This window comes from Siniperca chuatsi, linkage group LG24 (assembly GCF_020085105.1).
Source record: "Siniperca chuatsi isolate FFG_IHB_CAS linkage group LG24, ASM2008510v1, whole genome shotgun sequence".
Lineage (NCBI taxonomy): Eukaryota > Metazoa > Chordata > Actinopteri > Centrarchiformes > Sinipercidae > Siniperca > Siniperca chuatsi.
Genome location: NC_058065.1, coordinates 9,259,679 through 9,285,653, shown reverse-complemented (window position 1 = coordinate 9,285,653; position 25,975 = coordinate 9,259,679). Strand labels below are relative to the sequence as shown.

The 25,975-nt window shown below is 39.3% G+C and overlaps 1 long non-coding RNA gene across 1 annotated transcript in view; it reads left to right on the top strand.

Moving 5' to 3' along the window:
* Positions 1-25,295, top strand: part of LOC122871808 — a 93,731-nt gene extending 68,436 nt beyond the window's left edge. The window contains exons 2-3 of the long non-coding RNA XR_006376933.1: positions 10,360-10,410; positions 25,117-25,295. This is a non-coding gene — a long non-coding RNA (uncharacterized LOC122871808). The remainder of the gene's footprint in view (positions 1-10,359; positions 10,411-25,116) is intronic.
* The last annotated feature ends 680 nt before the right edge of the window (positions 25,296-25,975 follow it).

Sequence of the window (25,975 nt, the reverse complement as noted above, 5' to 3'; positions counted from 1 at the left end):
ATCAGATCTAATAAATTAAAGTTAAATATTAGATGCAGCAAGTAAAACAAGTAATAATTAATTACTTAATTAATAAAGGAATAATTGCTCTTTACATTGTTTTTTTTGTCAAAGGCCAATTTAGAGAAATCTTCCACACTTTCATTGATAACTGCACCGTGACCAGATAACTCTTATGCATTTCTTACGTTTGGGAAGGATGATCAGGTCTCAACCTTTTCAGAGGTATTGTGCTTCTCGGTTGTCAACTTCAGTGTAAGGAGCCGTCTGATGTCTGTCCTGGAAAACAGAAAAATAAAAGCAAAAAGATGGTTACTCAGTGATTTCTACAGGTAAATTCAGTATAAACAAAGCAATTTAGTGGGACACCTGAACTTTTTGGGCTCAAGTACGGCTTCTTAGCTAAAAGAAGAAATAAAAGAGAGGAAAAGGTTAGATGGAAAGAAGATGAATCAGGGAAGGCAACAAATATAATCCTTGTTGCGACATGGTGGAATGAACACAGCTACATGGATCAGATCCCTTTGACTGGCCCTTGGTCACATTTAGTTTGATGAACCTTTCATGGTATCAATGAAAAATGTTTAAAGCACCAAACAGATAAAATTGTTGAAGAGAGATTGTCTGCTTTTCACCTGCCGCTAACGCTCAGACTTGAACAGAGGAAGAATTATTTTCTTTAGTCGACCTTTGTCAGATCAAATCTAAGAATTTAAAAAAAGGTGAAATAAACATTGATTTTTGCAAAGAAGAGAGTAGGTTTTAATTCTGTCTCTTTCATACACAACACCTAACTCTTAAAGTCAGGATTTCTTTCCTCATACGTCTGTGTAGGTGCGGCTTTCGTTTGTGTGCGCGTCAGTATGAGCTGAGTTTTTCTGTGCGTCCATCAGTAACAAACAGTTGCCGTTCCTCTATTTAAGTCCCTTGAATTAGTAACATATACTCAGTAATTTACTATATTCTGCTGAAATGAAAACATTCATACATACAATTACAATGCAGCATTACACTCACATACAGATTAGTGACTTCAAAAAGCAACCAGCTAAGTATTTATCAAACATAGTGGAGCAGATACAGGGATTAACTTCTTGCAGGTAAACAACATGACTGTCCGTCATGCATCATCATCAAATGGTTGTATCATTTTAAGACACATTTATTACTGGTGTTATTTATGGTAGCCAACTCCAAGGAATTATGACTGTGATATAAATTTACTGTAGCTTTTTGGGACTTGGACTCCACTATGTTCATTGTTGGTCTTGACTACAGCACTGTCTGGTTCCCTCCCTGACCCATGGACTCTCAGAACATGTCCTGGCCCTGAGCTCTGATCTACAAGTCTCAGAGTTTTGGTCTCTTGGTTCTCATGACTGTAGTCTCAGACAGCTATAATCCAGACCCCAGACTTCCCCTCTTATGTTTTAGTCTTCAGAACATGTCATGAATGCCCATCTCAAAGACAAAGAGTGTAGAGCTTGCACATCCCAAAACATTTTACAGGTGCTGAATCAATAAACAAACTGAAGGCAAAAGATGCGCTCACTGTGCTGATAGCTCTGTTAAATTTTATGGGAGCTAACAGAGATCTTTGTCTGGCATTGACTTGAAAAAAAACCCTGATGAAGATCTCAGTTTTGCCTCATCCATGCAGATTATTGTCTATATGTACAGACTTAAAGAACAGAACTGAACAACCATGTTATGTCTGACAGCATAATACTCTTTTTCAGGATCACCCTGTTCACACTCAGTTACACAGACTGGAAACACAGACTTGGGCCTTGCTCAACGGCACCTCAGTGGCCTGAGCCACCCTTCTGTAACCTGTAGATCTATCTAACCACTGCCTAAACAGGGTAAAGTACTTTTCTGATTGGTCCGGGAACTTGCTTTGAACTCAGCCATTACACCAAAGTCAACTGTATTTGCCTTAAATTAAACACCAATCAAAGTGGTGAACTCATTCAAAAAGCAGACAACCTGCAAAACTACTGTATATCCATTACAACTGAATCCTCAGTCCGGGTTATTTTCCAGTAAGAACTTGATCAAACATATTTCTGCTAGAAGAAAGATTTGCACAGACTTCTTCTTCTCTATCTCTGCTGCGACCTTGGTGAGATGCAGATGTACATGATGGGAGCCAGACACATGACGCCTCTCTCTGCCTCACTTGGCTTTCTTTCTCTCATGCGGGCGCCCTCTCCTCTCATACCTCTAATTTGTACTACCTCTCTTTTCTACTACCAATACACACAAAGGCTTCATTCACAACCTCCATATCTGCTTCTTCTCTTGCTCCCCCCGTCTATACCTCCATCCTCTCGTCTCACCCAAGGTCTCTGAGAATAATAGCAAATATCAGATTAGCATTCGCCAATCACCTCCTCGCAATGTGGTATGACTCAGTACACACACAAACACACAGACTGCTGCAAGGCCACTTGCCTAGACCTCACAGAGTTAATTAAGGTGAAGCAATTATTACTGTGGAGCTGTCAAACACACTTGTGTGACCATATGTAGCACACACACACAAACACTTACGCAAACATTATGTAGCATGCAATATACACACACTCTTCATCTTCTCAGTGTCCACTGATGAGCACTGACTGTGCTGCATTTAGTCAGATTACAGCTAGAACTAGTGGTTATCATATAAAATCACAAAAACTTTTATACAAATCTATAGGAGTTCCATCAAAAGCATTAGAATGAGCTAATAATGAAATGAACACACTCAGAGTTCATCCCTTATTTATACGTGCTCCCCATGGTGGTAAAATATATTTTCCATGTGTACTATTCAAGAAAGGGCTTTAGGAATAGGTGCCAAGTGTATTTTTTTCCAAAGGGGTGCCTGAAAATGAATCAATAATCTATATATAAAAACTGTGGAAAGACAGTCACATCCCCATATAACATTAGGTCGATCAATCAAAACAACCATCTCATCACCAAGTCAAAGTAAATATCAATATCAAAGTAGCACAACAAAAAAAAAACAAGGTTAAGTGTCTACCGCCAGGCTACATGCACACGAACATTTGATACAGACACTCTCATACAGCTACCATTACAGGCTAACTCACCACAGTCACTTGACTTGTCTCTAAAGCTTTAACCGGAGTCCTGTCTACATTTGATTTAAAAACTAGCCTGGTTGTTAATGGCCAGGGTGTGTTATACTTGTTAACTCACTTTGCCTTGGTTTGAAAATTATTGTTCCCTTTTAACATGCTTTCTCCAGAGCCAATTACGTTAAACGGTTGGTGCAGGTTGCTTTGTACCACTTCATGAAACCACTGAGTGGTCGAAACCTATGGGGAGGTTGTACGAGACCAGACAGGTTCAAGATAATGGACACAGGCTTAGCTCACACTTAAAAGTCGCTGCTTTGACACAGTGTCCAATTCTCGCTATATTTTCTCTGAACAATGTTACTATTCTCCTCGTTTGGTCACCCCATAGTATCATTCCCCTGTAGCCCGAGCTGCCAAACACCCACATAATCGGCGCCTATGGTTTGTAGGTGAAGAGGTCAGAAGTGTTTGTAGTAGACCAGAGGAAGAGTCTTGTTGGATCCAAATGCTGTATTTAGATCCAGTGCTTTACAGACACACCTGTCTGCCAAGTTCTCCACAAGAGTGCAGAGGGACTTCTTTCTATATTTTTGTGCAAATTGTCCAAACGTAATTGGGTTCTTTCGGTGGGGACCAGGTATATACTCAGTAAATTTCATTGCTATATGATTGTGACATCTTCTGTGTAAAACCATAAATGTTATTCTGATGCTTCACTAACATCACTAATCATGCTCTGCAGATCATGAATAGTCACAGCAGATTTCATGGAAATCCAGAAAAATCATGTGGGCCACGTGTATACACATCAAATTTCATTGCAAACTGACAGTGTTGTCCACGTTTGACATGATAACATACACCGGTCAGCCACAACACTAAAACCTTCAGAGGTCTTGTGAATTCCATGCCTCAACGGGTCAGAGGTGTTTTGGCAGCACGAGGGGGACCTACACAATATTAGGCAGGTGGTTTTAATGTTGTGGCTGTATATCACTTAATAAGAATGGATCAATACCACACTGGCTATCTATACGAAGCACTAACAACAAGTGATCCTACTGAGACGTTTTGATCAGGTTCAACACAAGTGAATGAAAATGTTTGGCAATAACCTGCGTCTCAGTGGAGCGTACTAGTGCTCTGATGGCTTGTACACTATTTCAGACAGGAATAAACGGAGTCATTTCAAACCTGTTTTATCATTGAACACCTCCCACAACTTGTTTGACCTCCTGCTCTCTACATCATTCCTTTTAATATCTCACAGATCATTTCACTTATTTAAGAGAAAAGTGAATCAATAGGATGTCAATGCCTGTCCGACAGTCCTTGTGTGTGTATGTATTGAGCAACAGAAAGAACTGACAACAACCTTTTCTCTCTCTCACTCTCACTCACACACACACACGTATGAAATCTCAGCGCGCTGTGTGGGAGCGACTAAGAGGCCGAGAGAAGGCGATGGGTATCAGCCGGTGTAGGAAATTAAAGGGATGGTCCAGTGCTAATATGCAGATATGCAGATTGGTGATAGAGGCCTCTTTCACTGTCTGTCAAACATGTGCCCACACACACACCTAGAGGCAGGTAAGTGTGTGTGTGTATCAGTGTATAACAGCAAGGGAATGAGTAGGTTGATTAATCTCTGTGACATGAATACCAAATCAGGCTTAAAAACTGTGTGAGTGAATGCAGACAGCAATGATTGAGAATATGATGGTGGTGGTAGGTGTGTGTGTGCATGTATGGTACAAACCATCACTTCAGCAGTTGATCAGATCAGGTATCAGACTGAATACATTATGGACTGCTCAAAATAATCTCTAAATGTTTGTATTTTGTATTCAGAATTTAATAGACAAACATGAAAGCCCTTCTGAACATTATACAGTTCCAAGAGATAAATGGGGAAGGCATTTTCTGAGTTCCTCATGGTATAACAGTGTCATGCTACTCTACTAATAATACTAATAACTCAAGAAGGCTGATACCCAGATTGTACTGTAGTGTAGAAAAAGTCCATCAGTTAACTAATCCTTAAAGCAAGACTACGTAACTTTTGCTGATCAGCCAGAAGTCGGAATTACAGGATAATGGTGAAGGCTAAAATGTAGTGTAACAGTAGCGCAAGTAGTCATAAAGTCAGCAAACGGACACAGTAATGTCAGTTATACATCAATACCTATTTAAGGTTTGCTAATATTCACCTGAGTGTGACCTGATCACACACGGTGTGTTTTTATTGCTTGTGAATTCAACTTTTCATTTGTGACAGAATGTTGTGTTTCTTACTGTATTTCAAAAGTTAAAAGGAGCAGCGTGTAGGATTTAGTGAAATTGCAGCTTGCAACCATTTGAATACCGCTCGCCTCACCCAAAGTGCGTGGGATAAACTACGGTGGCTGTGAAACTCGCTAAAAACGCGAAAGGCCCTATCTAGAGCCGGTGTCTGGTTTGTCTGTTTCTTGTGAATCCTGAACGTCCCTGTGGATGGAGATTTAGAGAAACAAAGGCCAGGTTTAACAGGGTGAGAAATTGTTTTATCGCTCATGATGAGACAGGTGATGACGAGTCTTCCACATAATCATTGGTGGTGATGTTTTTAACAAATATTTGGATCATGGTTTGCTGGATGTGCTTTAGAGGTTTTATATTATGCTCTCACCTCACATACAGTGTTTTATTTTTGTGTGAGCGTATGCGATCACCTGGCTGTAAGTTCCTTTGGGGTTCAATACATTTAAAAGTTGTTAGGCAGACTCCACCAGTAGCAATTACACAAGGGGTGTAACAGGTTCCCTTCACGGTATGTGTTCATATTAAGCTCCAACACTTCCAAACTAGATTTTGTAGACTATATTTCTAAAGAAATGTGGAGCAACAACTCAACTAAATTATTAGATCTACAGAAGGTTCCCAAACTAATAAACTCTCCATAACACTGGTCCTGAGTGTTCCTCAATGTATTTTTTAGATATCTTTTCCAAAAACATTCTAGTGATTCTTTTCTTGATCTTCACTGCCATTTGTGTGTATGTAGCCCAACACAAACAGAAAATACCATGTGTTCCATCGTGTGCACCATTTCTCCTAGCTAAGCCTCGCATTATACACACTCACTGTGCAGCAGCAAAACACAGCCACAACCCAAGTGCTGACAAAAAGAAAGAATCTCAGCTGTGAATTTGATGAATTGTTGGCATGGAAAGTTCATCACTGCTAAATATTTTAGTGGCATCCAGCCACCAACAGACAGCTACAAAAACTGAATTTTGTTTCCTGTTTATCTGAAAAGTAAAACATTTTGCTTTTAAAGCTACTTTCACCAGAGTGGAAGGTAGTCACTGCACCCCTGGGCGTCCTTTTGTTTTTATTCATATAAAGTTTGACCTGATGCTTCCTCATAGTGTGGTTAATCAAGACAACAAATAAAGACGGCAAATTTAGTCCAGCACACACACAACTGTAGACAGTTTGTCAAGATATTTCAAAAAAACAAACTACCATTTACTACAACTTTTCTCACCACAGAAAAATGTTGCATACTGACAATAAGTTTAATACTTCATTAGCTGCTTAGAGGGAAAGAAAATTAGAATCCCTCCTATCCATAGATGTTTCAGCACTTTTAATTATGGATCCCCCAAAGGTTTGTGAGACAAGAAGACAATAAAACAAAACTAAATTCTGCTGCACAAAATTGTTTTATATTTGTTCTTTTCTTCCTCCTTAGGCTTCTAAAAATGATTAAAAGTCAGTCTACAACTCACAGATATGCACTTTTTGACGAGTGATCACAAGTACTTGGTTCGTATTAAGTGGTCACGAGTAGAAAAGGTTAGGATTACACTGTTTTAATCAAGCAGATAACCTCTAGCCATTTGTCTGTTCTGGTTATCCAAAGCTCTCGACAACTTTCTGAAATAATCTCAGCATTCATGCTGTTGTTGTATTACATGATTTTTGAAAGCTGGTACAAGACCTTTACTGACAGCAGAGAAAATAAAATTGACAAGTAGTTTGGTACCTAACAAAGGCATTTCAAATGTCAAAAATAAATGGAAACTTATTCACACGCACAAAAATAAAATGAAACCCCTACTTGACACAGCTTTTCTTTACCATGGGAGTCTCCATATGTTTCTTTAAAACAACTCCAAAAGCTGAAAGCGTAAAGGAACATGAGCGGAACATTTAGACAGAGAGAGACAAAGAGAGTGAGAGAACACGAGTTAAAGTGATTCAGAGGAGTGGCGATAAGGAGCCTTGAAAAGAAAGCGAGTCCGGGCCACGATGTTGGTATTACAGATTGATATACTCTTCAGATCCCTTTTATTCAAACAGCTCACCTTTCAAAATCAGATGCTCAGAGCTCTTTTGATGACTACTCTGAGCTAAATGCATGTTATTACAGGTATTACATGAAATTGCCCGTGTTAGGTGAAGGGGATTATGGTGCTTTTGGGTCAATACTTCCTCTGAGCTGTTTGGCTGCTGGAGCTGAGGAGCGATTAGGCCTTTGTCTGTCAATCCGACGTCAGAGAGGCGGTTATCACAGACACCCGAGCAGATACACATAACCACCACCTACTGTCACGCACACTTGTGCAGAAACTGCAGTGATTATGGCCGCAGGTATATCGGGCCCATTCAGTATGCTGAGAGGTGTCAGATCTAGTGGTGCTAGGGCCGTCCCACACACACGTCTCAGTTTGTGGGCTGGAAGAACGATGACAGGTGAAAGATGGAAATTTAGTGCTGAGCTGAAATGATGACTGGAAAGGCCAACATGTCAAAAAGACTATGGGTAATCATCAGTGTACTGGTTATTACTATAGTAGTTTGTTTTTGTTCTAGACCTCTCCGATTGGACTTTTCTGAGAAAGTGATATTAGCATTATGCATTAAGGAGGCCCTTATAAATGTATGCCATTTTAAAATTATTTTATTGCACAAAATGTCAAAATTTCAGTGCAACAGGAAATATGGGAAGAAGAGCGCACAGGATGTCGACAGATCACTAGCTGAATTCATACCCATTATTTTGCTGTTAAATGTTGTACACTTAAAATGGTGCTATTGATAACATCCAGCCACTAGATAACGTACTACAGTACATTGAAGGGATGCTATTAAAACCCACAGCGCTCAACATTACAGACAGCTACAGTAAAAGTTGAAGTTAGCTAGCGCGAAGTGTTGACCTTGAAGCGTTTTCTTGCTAAAAACAAATCTCATAGCGGATTATGAAAAAACAGCTGAACGCCACACAGCAATAACAGCTACAGGGAGAAAGGACGACTGTATGATCATGTCAGTATTTTCAGATTTTTATATTAATGTGAGTACCGTAGCTGTTGAGCTCAACGCAGCTGGCTACGAGGCTAGCTAGCCACAAGTACCTCAGTGAAGTGTCTAATAATAGGGCTAACGTTAGACTGCTATATGAGATGACACTCTTAATAACAGTCATGTTTTGGGTCTAAACACTATAATGAGCAGATTCACAGCAGTTCTGAACTTCGACATGACACATTGGTAATATATTGGGATCCCACGTCCACTCCATTCTTAAAGAAGACAGACAGACCGTCTTTGCATAAGTGGACCAGTCCACCCACTGGTCAGTCAAGTTGCCCTGCATAAACTGGTACTGGCCCCGGGCCAACGGTTATGTCGGACCCTGGCCCACTTCTAAATCCCCTCTGATACACATCTTCATTATAGTTTCCTCAAACAATGGAGCGTTATATCGTTATGTAACTGGACGCAACCGTCACTAATGCTAACGTAGCTCCTCAGGGATTACGCTGTTATTTTTCTAACTATTTTTCTATCTAACCAGTGACAACACATTAGTTAAGGTTTTAAGGACTATGACTGTCGGTAGTTGTTGTTTATTTTGTTTAAATATGCGCTAACGTCAGTGTCTGTTTTTTCCACACTAACTGGCAACTATACCACGTGATACCAACGTCGTTATACTATTGGCTCACAAGCCTTGTTAGCAGCAGGAACCAAACGTCAGATATCTCACACAGAGAAACAAAACATTCATTTTTTTAATGATTAATTCAGTCGTAATTTTTTATTTTTTTTTGAAAAGTGATACTTTTATTCAGCGCCTTTCTAAATTCTAAAATATTTGTTTACATAAAAATGTTATCAATATAACCTTTTGATTAAAGTAATGTTAACAGCCTGGAAAGCTCATAACACATACTGTTGAATGGAGTGTTTGCAGGATTTTTAGCCAGTCAACTGAATGTGCAAGCTGCTCTTCTGTTTTCTTTTTCCTGAGCATTTCCCTCTTTTACAAGATGGTTTGGAGATATTGGTTACAGCACTTAAGGCCCTGCACTCCTCAGAGGTGATATATGCTTTTAACCATCCATTTCCTCATTAATTGTGAAATGTTCTCTTCTCAACAGTGATTTTGTTCTTTTATAATAATTATACTGAGAGTTTCAATGTTGCATTTTACTATTGACAAATGACAATTTTTTGTCTCAGAGTAGATTTTACAGCCAATTCTACCCAATTACCTGGGTGTTTAATCTGAAAAGGCCCCAACATATAACTAAACTTGTTAGTGGTACTGTATGTTTAGCAGCCCTGCTTGACACGACATATCATTATATTATAGCACTTTTTCTTGTCTTCACATATATTTACTATACAGAGCTAAATTACTAGCCTTGGATCTGTTCTATAACCTTACTGGGGTACGCCAGAAATTTAGCTTCAGTTGGAGAACTTGGGAGAGTTATTAATACGAGAATGATCAAAAACAAAGCGGCAGAGAGATACAGAATTTTAGTGCCTACTATGGGTCAAGCTGCAAAAACACTGGATCCTTTCATTAGAGCCTTTCTGCCAGGTAAACAGCCACATTTTCAAACTCCACACCTCCAGTTTGTACTGCAGACTTTCCGATCTTTTCTCATATTTGACAAAGCTCCTCTAGAGCCACAGGAGATATTATACAACTCTTTTCACAGGCTGAGTTGTACTCCCCCACGACTGGTAAGCTGATCTTGTTGTGTAACATTGGTATGGTGTTCCTTTATTAGACATTGGATCTGGGGACCATATCATTGAATAAACCAATCTTGACTTTAACCTGAAGAATTGGCTTTTTAAAAAAATTGGATTGGGTTTAATATACTAATTAAAATGTGCACATGCTGCTTGATTGCCATTTGTTCCTTAGTTCAACAGAACCTTTCCAATAACTATTAGGGCTGTTATCTGTTTGCAGGGACCCACCAGCATGCTGCGGACCCGTGTGCACCTCCAGGACACTCTGATGGTAATACGATGGTGATACAAAGGAAAAGGCCGGGGGGGGGGGAGATCACTTGTCCTCGTCCTCCAGAAATCTATGTTTTTATCACTTATGTCTTTCAGTGTCCTTATGTGTGCTGTAACACTGCAATTTCCCTTTGGGATAAATAGTACTCTTTTCTATCCATAGAAACAAATGAATTAACAGTATTACTGAAATAATATAGAGGTTATCAGCTTTATCTACCATGGTCTCATTTATTCACAATCATTTTTTCACAAATGTATCAGGACTAATGTGATAATGAAGTACTGCTGTTTTTAAATATAACCCAGGCTTTTTATTTTCCATTTTGGATTGATTCTATTAATGTACTTTTTGCGAGTCTCTGTTGTAGCACGAGCTAGAGCAGAGTGATGTTATTAGGGGGCCTAGTCAGGCTCACAGTAGGGGGCTGAGCTGACTGGGTATGGTGATTTCCACTTTACTTTTGTGTGGGTTAATGAAAAAGAAAAACCCTGAGCCTAATGGGATTTGGTGATAAGAAATTACCAGTGCCGGGTCCTTCTCTTTTGTCTCTAGCTGGGAGTTCAATGGCTGAGCCAATAAGAGAGCTCAGGACCTCGGTTACCGTAGAGACGAGAGAACACAGGCCACAGCGTCGCCATGGTAAACAGGGGAGCTGTTTGTCAAAGTTCTTTTGACACACATGCACACACTGTACATACGCAAGTGTAGCCTGTGTCCAGTGCTCCTGTTTCTCAGAAAACAATTGCAATTCAAACTAAATAGTTTCATTCAGAGACTAATGCAAGTAGATAATGAAGAAAAAAAAACTGTATGCCATGACAGGAGGGAATGCTCTGGGGCAACAGAAAGGAAAATGATATACTGAGCAGTGCATTTAAAATTCATGATTCATCAAAAGAAATTGAGGAATGAGCTTGTACCAAACTTAGTTCAAAAAGTGACAGAACAAATGAGCTATATCACCAGCTACACTAATAATTTATTCATATTTAGACGCCTTCTTAATCACATTTCAATCAGTCAGAGATTGATATTTGGCAGTTTCAGGATTTAGAAAATGTTCAATACACCTGTATTTATTATAGTAGCGTTTATATTTTACATTCAATTTAGGAATTCCCCACAATGCTCCAGGCCAACAGCGAGGGAAATGATATGTTATGCAGAGCATTTACAATGAGCTTGTACCAAACTGTTAATATTTTTGGTATTTTTTCCACACATGAGCTGTAAAACACATGTTCTCTCATTTGGGTGTTATATGAGCATTTTTAGGAAATGAAAATTACACAGAAAGTGACAGAACAGTTAATCAGCAGCTACACTGATGGTCTATGGTATATCCATATTTAGACGCTTTTTAAAAATCACATTTCAATCAAAGAATGATACCAAATTTCACAAGAGATTGATGATCCCTTTACTCCAAACTGTTGGAGGATTGTGTTTTTTCAGGCTCTGATTTCCTTGGTGGTTGCAGCCTGTGTTTTTCTTTTTAACTCAGAGGCCACAGAACTGAACTGAATAACACAATGACAACTATAGGAGAGAGCATACCCGGAGCAAATGGGCAAGTGAGAAAGAGAAAGTGAGAGAGAGAGAAAGCTCCTTGGCTTGCCTGCTCCTGCATTGCGTCAGCTCTATGGCGGAGTGGAAAACAAGCAAATTGCAGAGCACTGCCACAAAGACAGTGGCCTTGTCATCTCAACCTGCCAGTAAGGATTTCCTAAATTACCAATAGTGCACTGGGAGGACTGCCCTACAGCTTATCTGCCACTCAAGCAAAGAGACCGAGACAGTGCTCTCTCCATGAAGGTTAGACTGCAACGTGACATGGAGCCAACATCAGCTTTTCTTTAAAAAGCCGTTATCATCCAGTCAGCAAGGTCCACCTCTGACAGGAGTCTGCTGTTAGGTGTCCTGAGCTCATCTGGAACATATCAAAGCTGATTAAGCAGCGGTGGGAAGTAACTGAGTACCTCACCTAAGGACAGTTTTGATATATTGTATGTATCACTGTCCATCTTACAGAGCAAGACTGGAGCCAAGCATACCACAGTCTTTCATGTAATCTATGGCTTTAACTGCATACATGAGACGTTATTTTTTCTGACTTTAGCCATTAAGTACCCCCGTAAAATGGCACCAAGCTTGGAGAAACCACTGCACTGTATACTCCCCTATCAAGACACCACTGCAACACTGTCTACATGTGTTTGACAGCCATAGTTAGTAGTAACTTTGTAAATTAAAATGGTAAACACTTAATAATGCAAATTTAAATAATGGTGCATGTTTATACAGTAAATTAAACTACTCAATAATGCATAAAGTAGTAAAAATTTGCTCCATGCAAATGCTGCTTTCACATAAGTGCATAATCCAATAATACTGTGTAGTATATAACATTCTGCACAATGAGTACTTTTACTTTCAATTATGTAAGTACATTTTGCTGATAATCTGTACTAAAATGTTCAATGCAGGAGTAGTTTAACACTGTATTACTTTTTACTTAAGTCAACGATCTGAACACTAATTTCACCTTTTCGATCAATCCTTTAATTAATATCAGCAATATTAATATCAAATTTCAATTTATTTGGTTTATTTTATAGCAGTCGCTCTGACAGTTTTTATATGTATCCTACAAGGACATAATGCACAAGGTGGATAAGGAGGGAGGCACACATTTTAAAATGTTATGCCTAAAAGAGTTTGAAGTGTGGAAAACTGAAACCTGCCCAACAGGTTTTTACTTTCATTAAAACATATTACAAGCCAACAGTTTGAAGGAGAATTGTGCTCGTTGGAGTCTAACTTGTGTTGGCTTTTTATTTATTTATTTATTTTTTTTTAAATCTTAACACTTTGATATTTTTACAGAATAAACAATCAAAATCATTAGTTGAAAACTTTGGTGCAGCCCATATTTTTCTAAAAGCTAAGATATTTAGTTGTCAATCTTCATTTGACCTAAACTGAACTGGTGCAACTTGAATGTGCAGTGAGCGTTCTCTTTGTAGCTGTTGGCAAAGAAAAGAGCCAGACAACTTGATGGAGGTGTCCCTATGTGTTTCTATATTATAACTATAATTAAGCTTGTTACTTGTTCTTCCTTTCTCAGCTTTAATCACTGCTCATTTCACAGCTTGAGCTTCTTCATGATGATGATGAGCAGTGAGATATATTTGTGTCACTTTTTTCTCCTGCCATGCTGTGCTGTGCTATACTGACCCTCTCTGGGGTCACATGGTAGGAAATACATGCAGATGTGGAAATCAGTGTGCAATGGTTTAAAAAACAGCTTCAGAAACGTTATTAGCATGAAAACGGGCAGACTGAACTTACTTGACTCAGTTAGTAAGCTACTGGTAAGTTTGAGCTACAAAAAGTGTTGCTGACTTTCCAAAGCTCATTTTGGTCTTATGGGCTCTGAGAACAGGGATGACCCACAGTGAAGGGAAAACTAAATAATGGATCATGTTCAGCTTTAAAAATCACAAAATTAAATGTCTACCATTTTAATGAATAATGACTAATTTCCTGTGTCATTATGCTATGGCCTGTTGCTAAAACAGTAAACAACTGAGGACAGTGAAATGGACAAAAGCTTGAATTTATGTCACTGAACAATAACTATTAAATGAATATTGTTACTGCTGCAGCATCAGACAGAGTGAATGCTGGTAATTTCTCATTGTAGGAAAAATGACTAGACATGAATGGGCCTTGTAAATGTAATGATCACACACACATGCAAACACACACACCCCTACAGTAATGACATTTAAATGGCTCATTTGAAGATAAAAGGCCTGCTGACATCAAATGGATCCTTGTTATCATAATAGCAAACAACTAACAAGAAATGAAGCAGCATAAAAAGACATGCCTCATATTTGTCTCCATGAATACAATAACTAAGCAAACAAATATTGTTAACAAACAGCGATCTAAACTGTCTTTTCACATGAACACATTATGCGAGTGTTTGCCAATTTACGCTTCACCAATAGCTGAAGGAAATTAGCGTGCATTACAACCGGCTCTGCAGAGATTTTCAATTAATTTCCTTAAACAAGCATGACAAAACATGGTGTTGGTATTATAAAGCCTGAATTTTGTCAGCAAACAAAATCCAGATTTGAAAAGGAGATTTATGAAGCTTCATATTTTGTTTAGAATGTGATTCAAATGAATCCAAACACCATGAATGGCACTTTTCAGCTGTTTGATTAACACTTATGAGGCCTTTATGGGAACTTCCATTCATATTCTTTTTTCACCCAACACTTTTGATCACTGGATCCTCCTTAAGTTTAGTTTTTTTGACAATATGGAGGAAGAGGGCATTAAATCACACGTAGCTACAAAAACGTCAAGGATGGCACAATAAAAAAAAAAGAATAAAAACATTAACAAAATAAATTATATAAAACTGCACATTTACACTTTCAAGTCTCTCATATGCTCTCATATCATTTTTAAAAAGGTGTGGTGGTTACTTGTTATTTTACATCTACTAAGGTAATTTATTCCAATTTATTTCAAACTTAAAAAGAAACAGATGCCCATATTGATATTAAACCTCATCAAGCACACGTCGGCCACACTCGCTTTAGTCTGCTGGGCACAAGTTCCCCCAGTCCTATGAAGGTGATCTTTAAATATTACCACACAATCCTTAAAAAAGGTAACCAGTGGAGCTGTTGGAATTGCCAACATTTGCTCTTGGGTTCAAAGACAACACAACCCTGAGTAACTTTGGCTTTTGTTGCAGTTATAATTTCTCACACTGAAGGTCTCTCTCAATACAAAATACACAAGTTTGCACTCGCATTCATGGGAGTCCAAATTTACAAGAACAAGACCAAACGTGCTGACATCACCAGGTGGTTACACTTCAACACAGCGGTAAAGCTGTGATTCTCACTGTAATGTACATTTGAGGTAATGTCCTTTAATGGCTTGCCTCTCACCCAATGACAGCTAGGGCAGGCTCCAGCCCCCTGCAAGGATAAGCAGGCACAGATAATGAATGGAGGGAAATATAACGCTCTATCTGTTGCAGTGTGGCAAGATCTGCACATATAAGGAGCCACAAATAAACAGGCAAAGCTATTGTACGACGTTAACTGCCCAATACAAAAACATTAACCTCAACTTAACCTTCAGTCGGGCCGATTTGTCCAGCAGCAAATATTAGATTTTAACTCTGAGACCAAAAGTTAACTTTTGGTCTCAAAAAGAAATTATTTCTCGTGTTCAAACCCCTACAGATACATCAGCCGTAAATTACCTAAGGACTACCTGAGACTTGCTGACTGAGAAAACATTAAACAGTTAATTTCCTGCCAAATAAATCTCTCAAACCTAAATGTTGTGACACAATGACAGTTGTTGTACAAAATGTACACTTTTGGGTTTGGCGTTCCTCTGCCATCTCAAGCAGAATATATGCTGTTGTTAACTTTTAACTTGTTTACTCCAAGTTCACACAGGTCAGCTCCCAAAGCATCCTCGATAAAATGGGTGAACACTGCCTCCATTAGATTTTGTCGACATCAAGTCTCCTCACACACACCAGAAACTTTTCATCTTCCTCATCAATCTCATCATCCTCGTCTTCCACTTCCTTTTTCCCCCCTCACCTTCCTCCTCTCCTCCCCTCTCGGAGGGTCTAGCTGTAAAAGGCAAGTAATTTCCCCTTATTACAAGACAGCACATTAGTCTCTGCCTGCACTATTTACACAAGTTAGCAGTCCAACCAAGCCATTTACAGAGGATCATTATAGCATGTGGTATCCCAGTACGCTTGGGAATCCTGAGATGAAATGATGGCTTGAATGCATTATCCTGAGTGTGTGAGTGTGTGAGAGTGTGTGAGAGAGAGATCAAGGCAAGATCTCACAATAGATCCTTTTAAAAGCCCAGCTCAGGATATATGATACTATTAAGAGTACCAATTACACCACCTCTACCTTAAGTGGCATTCCAGCCATTCAATTTTGATACATTATGAAGATGGCTTCATATATTATACCAGGATCTTCTTTAAGATGTTCGGCAGCTGACGGCGAGGCTTCAAAGTGCTACAGGCAATTTGACAAAATTATCAATCCTCCTGCATTTGGCTGCTGCCCCTTTTTCTGGGAGTGATATCACCTTAAATGAGTGCATTCCCCCTTTCCACCTGACACTATCTTAACACCATTTACTGGTAACAATGTAATATCCAGGTATCTAATATCATATGGGACGACATCTGCCTAACATGGTGTCCCGAGGATGTTAAGTACTGGTCTGGTACATATCGAGCCTAACCTGTCAGCGTATGTGATACAGTATATACTCCGACCTTCAAAGAAATAAAATAAAGCATCTTTAACAGAAGACAAATCTGTCAGATTAGAGTAACATTGTTCACACATCATACAGCCTTTTCAAGGCAACCAGGCAAACCAAAACTCACTGTGCGGCTGTCACCTGTCAGTCACTGTCAGCCATGATGTTAAAAGCGGATAATGGTTTTCAATACAGAAGGGGAAAATCTACTTCTAGCTGAATAGCTACTCACAACCCAGCTTCCTTTTGTCATCTAACTACACTGACAACTCAACTCAAGGTCCATTCACTAGCTTTTTCCAGAGCTTTCAACCACATCTCACGGTCTTCTCTGGCAGATGGTATTAAAGTATGAAAGCGAAGTAAATTTGAAAGCTCGTGAGTGACCTAAAATATGGTTTCCATTGTCAAGAATTAACTTTAATGCTCAACTTAATTTTTTCCCCACAGCCTGGCTTTTATTTCTGTAGTTTTGATTATTTGTATCAAGCTGGTGGCAGCATTGTGTGATTGTCTGGACAACACTTTTGTATATTAATACAATTTTTAGGACATAGTGTTGGTCTGGAGGGTGGGAAAGTAGCGCTTGGCTGAGTAAAGCTCCCAACGAACTCTATAAATCTAGAGTTAAAAAACAAAACAAAAAGTTTAAAGATAAAATCAAAATAAGTATTAGGTTAGATGTTGTTCAGTTTTCGGAGACAATTACAAATGTTGCTGCTGATTTGAAATGGTAGAGCTTTCTGCGAGTGACACACAGTGTCTGCCTGAGAACGACTTCAGTGGGAAAGAAAGTCTAGCTACCATTAGCCTTTCTGAAAGGAAGTTGGCTGTTTGCAGGTGTCCTGATCGGAAATGCCCCTGCTTTTTAAAAAAAGGGTCAGCGCTGGTGTAGGCATGTTGCTTCAGGTACTAATGAGGTGATGACAGGATACAGGAAGGCCAGTTTAAGTAATATATCCACGCCAAAACACAGTGGTTTCTTTCTAACACTATGAGACAGGATTTTAAAGCTCTGGCGATGATCATTTTATCCTTTGTTGCGACAATCATGAGATGAACCGTAGAATTACCCCGATCACATTACAAAGTAATACCAAGAATGTGCTTTAACAGCAGTTCTGAATTGCATTTATATAAGTGAAAAAGGGTGGTGACTGTTTTGACCATTTTTCTAAGAAGTCAGTGGAGATAAATTGTGTTATTCTCACAAACTTTTCACGAGATTGCAAATTCCTTACTGGACTGAGTGGTTGTAAGACAAATCTTCTGTGCCATCTTGTTACACTGAATGTAGGCTCTGTGCTCGTGTGTGTGCGTTAGTTTAGTGTGCATGCGTGTGTCTGATTCTCTAAGAACGCAGCTCTGATGGTAAATGTCCTCCTGTAATAATAATGACTTCTCTGAGGGGTTCCCTGTCTTAAGAGGGGTGGGAAAGACCCAACACACACACTGCCACACACACACACACTAAATGGTCTCCCATGGCAGTATCAGTAGGACATTGTCAGGCCAAACAAAAGGCCTTATCTTCCTTTCCCCTTTCAGTCTGGGTGATTGGCCAGGAGAAATGAGGAGAAAAGGCCATGTCCTCATCCGAGGCTCCACAAATGTCAGCCACCTTGCTATCTCCATACAGCCTGTGTGTGTGTGTGTGTGTGTGTGTGTGCGCGCGTGCGTGCGTGCGTGCGTGCGTGCGTGCGTGATGGGAGATCTAGAACATTAATCTGAAAAGGCTGCAGAGGCCGGGGAAATCTTCCAGTCATGAAATATGTGGACCTACGCACACATACATAAATAAATAGATGCACTCAAACATCATGCAGCTGCACGTACACACACTGTAGCTGAAACACATCAAATTTTGTTTTTTGGACATAGTGAAGTTGGAATTATTTGAAGAAGTTGTAGATTAAGCTACAGGTTTTCAACGCTTCTTCATGACAAAAACAGGAAAACCAGTTTTCCCAATTTACCAAGACATTAACTACAGCTCCGTATTAGTAGCCTGGATGCAGGACTGACGTGCTGCATATCATGGTCCTACGTCTGGTGTTTTGTCATTGAATGTCAACAGTTTTCCAGAGAAATGTTAAAAATACAGACAACCTACCAGAATCAAGTAAAATGTCTCAGCAACAAGTGGTTTCACATTGATGTGTGGTGTATGAAGAGTAACAAAAAATGACTTGTACAAATGGAGTATGGGTAAAATCCATTATACCGAATAGAGGTCAATGATGCACAATTTGTTCCCTGCTTCAGTCCTGCAGTTCTGAACAGAAAGAAAAAATAAGACTCATTTTCCTGAATAGATCTCAAAATGGGTCAGAATTTCTTGGGCATGAACAGATATATATTCTATTTTTTGTTGAAAATGACTATATGCATTGTTTTAACTTGCATGTGAAAGCCAGTTTTAATAACTCAGTGTTTTGCTATTAAACTGAATGTCTATAAATCTTCATCACCAAACAATCCCAGAGCTCGGTTAAATAAAAAGTTTGAGGTTCCTCTGCAGATGGGTTGGTCGCCAGTGGTTTCTGAAATACTGAGGTGAATTGGCATATTTGGTAGCTTAAATACTGTTTCCATTACTGTCCGAACCAACAGACAAAGAGAACGGGTAAAGTTTGAGGAGCTCTTTAAGTCTTTGAGTCCCTTTGTTGCCTAAACAAATGTAAACTAACAACCCACTGACCACAATCCTCTTATCTCAACTTGCTCAAGACTTCCACAGGCCTCATGTGCACTAACTTAAAATTTCCCTCAGAACTTTTTCTTTTCCCTCATTTTGTTGAAGTAACTGCAAATCTCATTCCTGTCCACTGTCCATCATGTGACCGCTCATCCACCATCGCTCTTTCTTCATGAGCTTTCCATCACTAATTGAAGGATCATTTTAGCCACAGGATATGGCTGAAGACACTAATCAAGACCTCGTTAAGGGTTGTTGAGGGACAATTGCCCATAATTCCTCTAATCCACTGGATTTTTTAATTAATTAACCAGCAATTAGAGGCCAACAACTGTACAGCTGGCATGTTCAAACCAGACAGCCAATTTTAGATTGGTTCTGCTGTGCCATTAATTAGTATTTGAAGTAATTTTCTATTATGAATCTGTCTGAGTGACGAATCCTGCTGTGTCTAAGGCCAGTAGGACACTACTTTAAGTCCCAGGGCTTGATCAGCAGAATCACTTTGCAACCTTAAAGCAGAGCTACCTTGGGTGTTGTGCACCAAATACCCACTGTGATCGAAGTTCAGAAATATTCAAACTTTAACCCAGTTCACTGCCGACTTTTCAAAGCATGTCCTATCTGAATGTGCTGACCTGAAGCCTAGACATCAAAAAGAGTCTCTTCGTTTCAAGGGATATAATATTGTGTGTGTGTGTGTTGGTTTTTGCTCAGCATGAATTTAATCCTTGTTTTTAGCCGCTAGCATGGCTAAAAACAGCTAGCACCATCATCAGGTCAAAATTTGATTTTGTCCAATACTTCAGTTTATGTACTGTGTTTAGTGCTAATAAGCAAATGACTGGACAACATCTGGGCTTTAATGACAAATCACCAATAACCCTACTCAAATAGAAAGAAAAATTGAGAAGAGTGACACCTTGGTTGTATTTTTAATATGCAGCCTGGCTAAGAACCGGAGGGGATCAGTACACCTGGGTCGCCGGCTGAAAGGACGAGCGGTAAACAATGAATAGACGACAGCAGGGAGAGAGAGAGAGAGGCAAACAAGTCATTTGAGTGTATTACTAATGTGTCTCTGCAGCAGGTGGGAAATCTATTACTGCTGTTTTCTAGACGCCTCTCAGCACAAACAATTAGAGGCAGAGGAGAAGAAAAAACAGAGCGAGTGTGTGAGGGGAAGACGGGGATAAAGAGGCTACAGAATCAATTAGTCTTGTTAGAGTAAGTTCAACTCTCACACACACACACACACACACACACACACACACCTGCCTCCACCTCGTCCCTCCCATGCAGAGAGGGCCACCCGCAGACCACACGCCATCACAAAAGAGCGAGGAGGGGCGGTGGTTTATCTCCCTTCTTTCTCTCTGCTCCATACCTCTCTCGCCCACTCGCTCTCTCTCTCTGTCTGCTTCTTCAAAGTATGGGCTTCATCTGCCCCCCTGTAGAGATCATTCATCCACACGGTAACACACACACACACACACACACAGTGGGCTTTTTTTTTTATTTTACGCTAATTAGTGCTCAGACTGCCTGCCCAATTATTACCAACCGTGCTCTAATTAGGACTTATTTAAAGTGCTCGTCAATTAGTCTTTAACATCATTGTCTGCCAGAGGGAACTGCACTGGTTAACACTTCCTGAACCAGAGGCAGAGCGGAGAGGTTCAGACGCATCAACAGTTGGAGTCCTTTTAATGAAATATACGTGTGAAGCAGACACACTGTAAATTCTCAAATTTACCTCAACTGCAGATGCCCTTATACCTAATTTACCCTTATGTTTTACTAGATTTTATCATTTGACAAAACAATCTCTCAATGTCCATTTATTAGCTGTTGTGGAACTTTTGATCATATCACATGATCTTCATCAGCAGATGAAGTTTGCCCAGTTTTCATGAAATTATAGATGTTCAGATTTTTGTTTCTGAGCACTTTCAGGGCTTTTCTTCCATGTCTGCTTAAAGGTTGAGATTGAAAGTTCAGTCTTGAGCTTGGAAACAGCAGTCTCACCTCAAGGTCTATTTAGGTGCCATTCTGGAGCTTTTGATCATATCACATGATCTAGAACGGAGGTTTTCAAACTGAGGCGTGCCTGGCCAAGGGGGCATAAGGCGCAATTAGCGTCAAAAATCATGCTCCTTCCCGGAGTCTGACGTCATATCTGGTCACACAGACACACTTTTAGATTTTATTATCTCCGATGTCCGTGGCATGATGAAACATCCAATATTCTGCTTAGAAATCACAGAAAAAAAGACAGTCCTTATAATCCCAGAACTTGCTGCTTCAGTATCAAAGTTACTGCGTGGCTAATTTCCACTGGGCTTCTGAGAATTCCACTTGCGGCTACAGGAAAAACAAACTCGACGCCAAAAAGATCGCTGCTGTTGCGCTCCGTGTCTGGTGTGAACAGCTAGATTGCCTGACGAAATGAAAAGGGAGCGTTTTTCCGTACCGCTTCGCGTCTGGTAAACCTGCTTGGAAGTGTCATACCGCGCAGCTTATCCCCAACAGTTGAGTTTCAAACAAAATATGCACTTAGGTTAACGTAGGCGATCTGAGTGAGGGGCTAGAATACAATTTAAATTTTCCAGGACAACATAGATTATTTCCAGGATATTTCTTCATTTTAATCCATTTCCAGGTGTTTCCAGGATGCATGGGAATCCTGAAAATGTAGGATGCTGTGTTTTTGCAAGTTTACCAATAATAAGGACTAATGCTGCGTTCACATTATATGGGATGCAAGGTAGAAATGGGAAAGATTCCCATGTTAACGACTTGAAAGCTATCACATCATCAGACAACAGCGTTAAATGCTTTAAAAAAATACTGTGCATTGACAATCTAACACCATATCCATGAAATCTGGGATTAAATACCCTGACTGATAAACTTTGGTTGACGTGAGGTGTCCATGGTTGTTTGGTTTTCAGGCACAAGTTGGATACATCTGAGCTTTCAGAAAAAGGGTTTCCCAGTTGTAAATACAACTTGGATGTTGACATGATGCTATTTACAAGTCAGAAACTGCTAATTACAAGAACTCCGATATGACATGAATGTGGCACAAAAGTCAGGATATCCTGCTCCATCAATGTTAACCACTGTTATTTAAATCTCTCTCCTGCAAGCCCATAACCTTATGGAAGTGCAATACGAAATTGCTGTTCTAATTTTTTTTTTTTTTTCACAAGAAAACAATGATATACACTAAAAAGAGATTTAAAGAAAATTGAGACAAAGGTCTGCTTGAATTGAGTGGAGGTAGGAAATCACTCACAGAGGCTGACGTGGTCACTCTTGATGAATTCTCTCAATACCATACCTTGTCATTATTGATGTGTCTGTGTGTCTATGAATACTGTATACACTGTGTCTTATTTCTCTGTGCCTTGTGTGTGACACATTCCCTGAGGGGCTGATAGGGAATCGTTCACTGACATGCCTTCAGTTTCCAGCTGTCTCACAGATTAATCAAATACTTTTGTTGAATTCTTTTGCCTTTACAGTTTAATAAACTGTATTAACACACTCCCATATTGTCATTTTCTAAATAAAACTAACAAATTCATATCACCACCACTGTTTAGTCTTTACTTGTGTTTGCTCAGGAAAACTGAGCAAATTTGCTGTTACATCCTGAGACACGTTTCAAGATTTATATCATATAAATCGGGATAACAAATGCATTTTAAGTAAGATGAGACACTCATACGACAGCCAATAAAATATAAATATAAAGCCAAAAGAAGTTGTGACAAATTTGGTAAATCTTCAACTATAGTCCATTTTAGTGTGGAAAATCGAACGCAATTTACACAAATGAATATGTTTAACTTCTTCATAGAAACAAATCCTAGTTGTGATACTTTAAATAACACTATTTTTATTTACAAGGGACAAGAAAGACTGGGAAATGTAAATAAATGTTTGAATACATAATTTTTTCATTAAATGGGGTGTTTAATACTTACGTAGTATTTGACGTTTATATTATATTATTATTTATATAGCATGATATAATTCCGCACTAAGCAGGGTCTAATATCCAGAGTCTGGCCTATAGGGACACAGGCAATATAGCAACATATATGCCTAAAATGTCACATTTTCTAAAAATATTTTTTTCTGAAGAAACATCTGCTTCCTGCAGTGTTTTTCTGGCATCAGTTAAAAACATTTCATTCATGTCACTGTCCGTCAAAAGCTCACTGAGGAGAAAGCCACTTGCTCACTTGTCTACAATCAAGACCGCTGCTGTTTAACCGATGTCGCAGATCAGACAGATTGAAAAATTACACCAAAAACGAGGCTACGGTTGCTATATATCCATGCGACATGCGGGGTCGTAGGGAGTGCATCAGATAGTTGTAAACTCTATTCCCTCCTCCCTCCCTCCACAGAGCAGTAATCTGTCTGTCAGTGTGTTGCCAGTGGCTCCCTGTGGGCGGCTGTCTGTTTGAGGCTGTTTTAATTAATTTCCAATCAGAGCAAAGTAAATTCATTAAGCACTCACAGCTCTGTTTGAAGACACACACACACACATTTCACAAGCAGGTACTGTATGCAGCAGTGAGCAGTGAACCTATGTAATATGTTCATGTGATATGAACTAATATTTTTTTCATTCTTTATATTTGTCTACAGTGGCATGGCTGCAGTCTTTAATAAAATAAAGTGTTTAACAGGAGAAGAAAGAAGCCCAACAAATCACCTTATTTAGAAAAGCACACCATAAAAATGTGACACTACTGGCTCCCAACTTTGAACAGAATGCAAAATGGACAAGAAAATGAGAGGCTCAAAATAGAAAAAGGACAAGATATATTGTCAGTGACGTAAAGTATATAGAAACCACTGAGTTATGTGAAAGCAGTGCAATTACATAGAGGAGGAAATTGACTAGAGGAAGCTACTAGAGAAAAGTGTTTGTTAGTGTCATATCAGGTTTGCCTCTAAATTTGTATATATGTACTCTATATGTATACTTTTTTTATAAACTGGTTGAAATTAATTCCAAATTTGTCTTTGATTCTTCTTATTTTAGTATCTTAAAATTAAACTGTATATAAATAGGGGTTGCCCTGGTGGCCAAGGGGTTTAAGGCGCTGACCATTAACCTCGACGTCCCACTGCTCTCTCTCCTAGAAACCTGTCATCTCTCTACTGTTGGCTATTAAATAAAGTGTGTGAACAAACAACAATGCTGTTGTTTTCTGGTGAAGACAGTCACCAAAATCATTAGTAACCACAGAGATCCATCCATCCATCCAAAAAAAAAAAAAAATTCCTGGACATCTGTGCATTAACTTTAGCGATCTCTTAACTCTGTAAAACAAGCCCTAAAACATCAGCTATGACATGCTTTGGTCCAAAAATTGGTCTCACCCTTCAGAACTTCAAAAGCTTGAGCTGAAATTTTAACATGTGATGGGAATCATTGTGCAAACCTAAAGGATGGATGCAGAGTGTGGGTGGGAGGAGGCTGAGGAGGGAGGTTGGTTTGGTTTAAAAGCAGGATTTATCATCAGGCCTAATCTCTCAGCAAACCAAGCAGATCAATCTACTCTTAACGCATAGATACACACATGGCATGTATATTTAGCTCAGTTACTCTCTCTCTCTCTCTTTAGCCTTGTCCTTGTCAGTAAAAGTGGCAGCGGGAGAGAGCGGAAAACAATGTTGTCAAGCGAAAGAGAAGAAGAAAGAGAAAGGCAGAGAAGAAGAATGATTGAGGAAGCGAGTCTGGAAGAGAAAGAGAAGAGGAGGAGGAGGAGGAGAGTCTTCTTAGAAGGCTAAAAGGATTAGTCCTCTCATCTCTCCTGGATCACAATGTTTCCTGGGCTATGTTTGATCAGCGATTGACTGTGTGTGTGTGTGAGAGTGTGTGAGATGTTTGCTCTGATATTGACGCTGCCTCATCCTGATCCTATTACATGGCAATAAACATCAGCTACCAACATGGGGATTACTGAGTGTGTGGAGATGTGTGGTTTTTGGCTGGACCTTTTATCCTCCTTACAAATCAGTCTCCCTCTGTCGCTCACACTCACCAACACACACACACACACTTACACATCCTTTGGTTTGTATTATGATCCATGTGAGGACTGGAGAAGCATGATACACTGTACCACAAAATGAAACAATTCAGGAAAGGGCAAACTAAAACAGAAAATCAAAATCATGAGTGAGATTTTCTTTATATAATTTATATTAATAGATATCAGCTGATATCAATAATGTACAACCTGGGCTTATGTATGGGCTGGTACCAATATTATTACAGGTTAATCAGAGCATGTCCATACTTACTGGAGACAGAATTTTTTCTTTTAGGCTTCCATTCTCACTAAATCACCTTTTTCAACCACTGAAGAATGTCTTCAAAAGTGTATGAATTTAAAATTGGCGACTGGGTATCATGACACAGACGCAGGTAAGCTCTTCCAACTTTTTCATTCCATACTATACCCTACATTTTCTAAATCT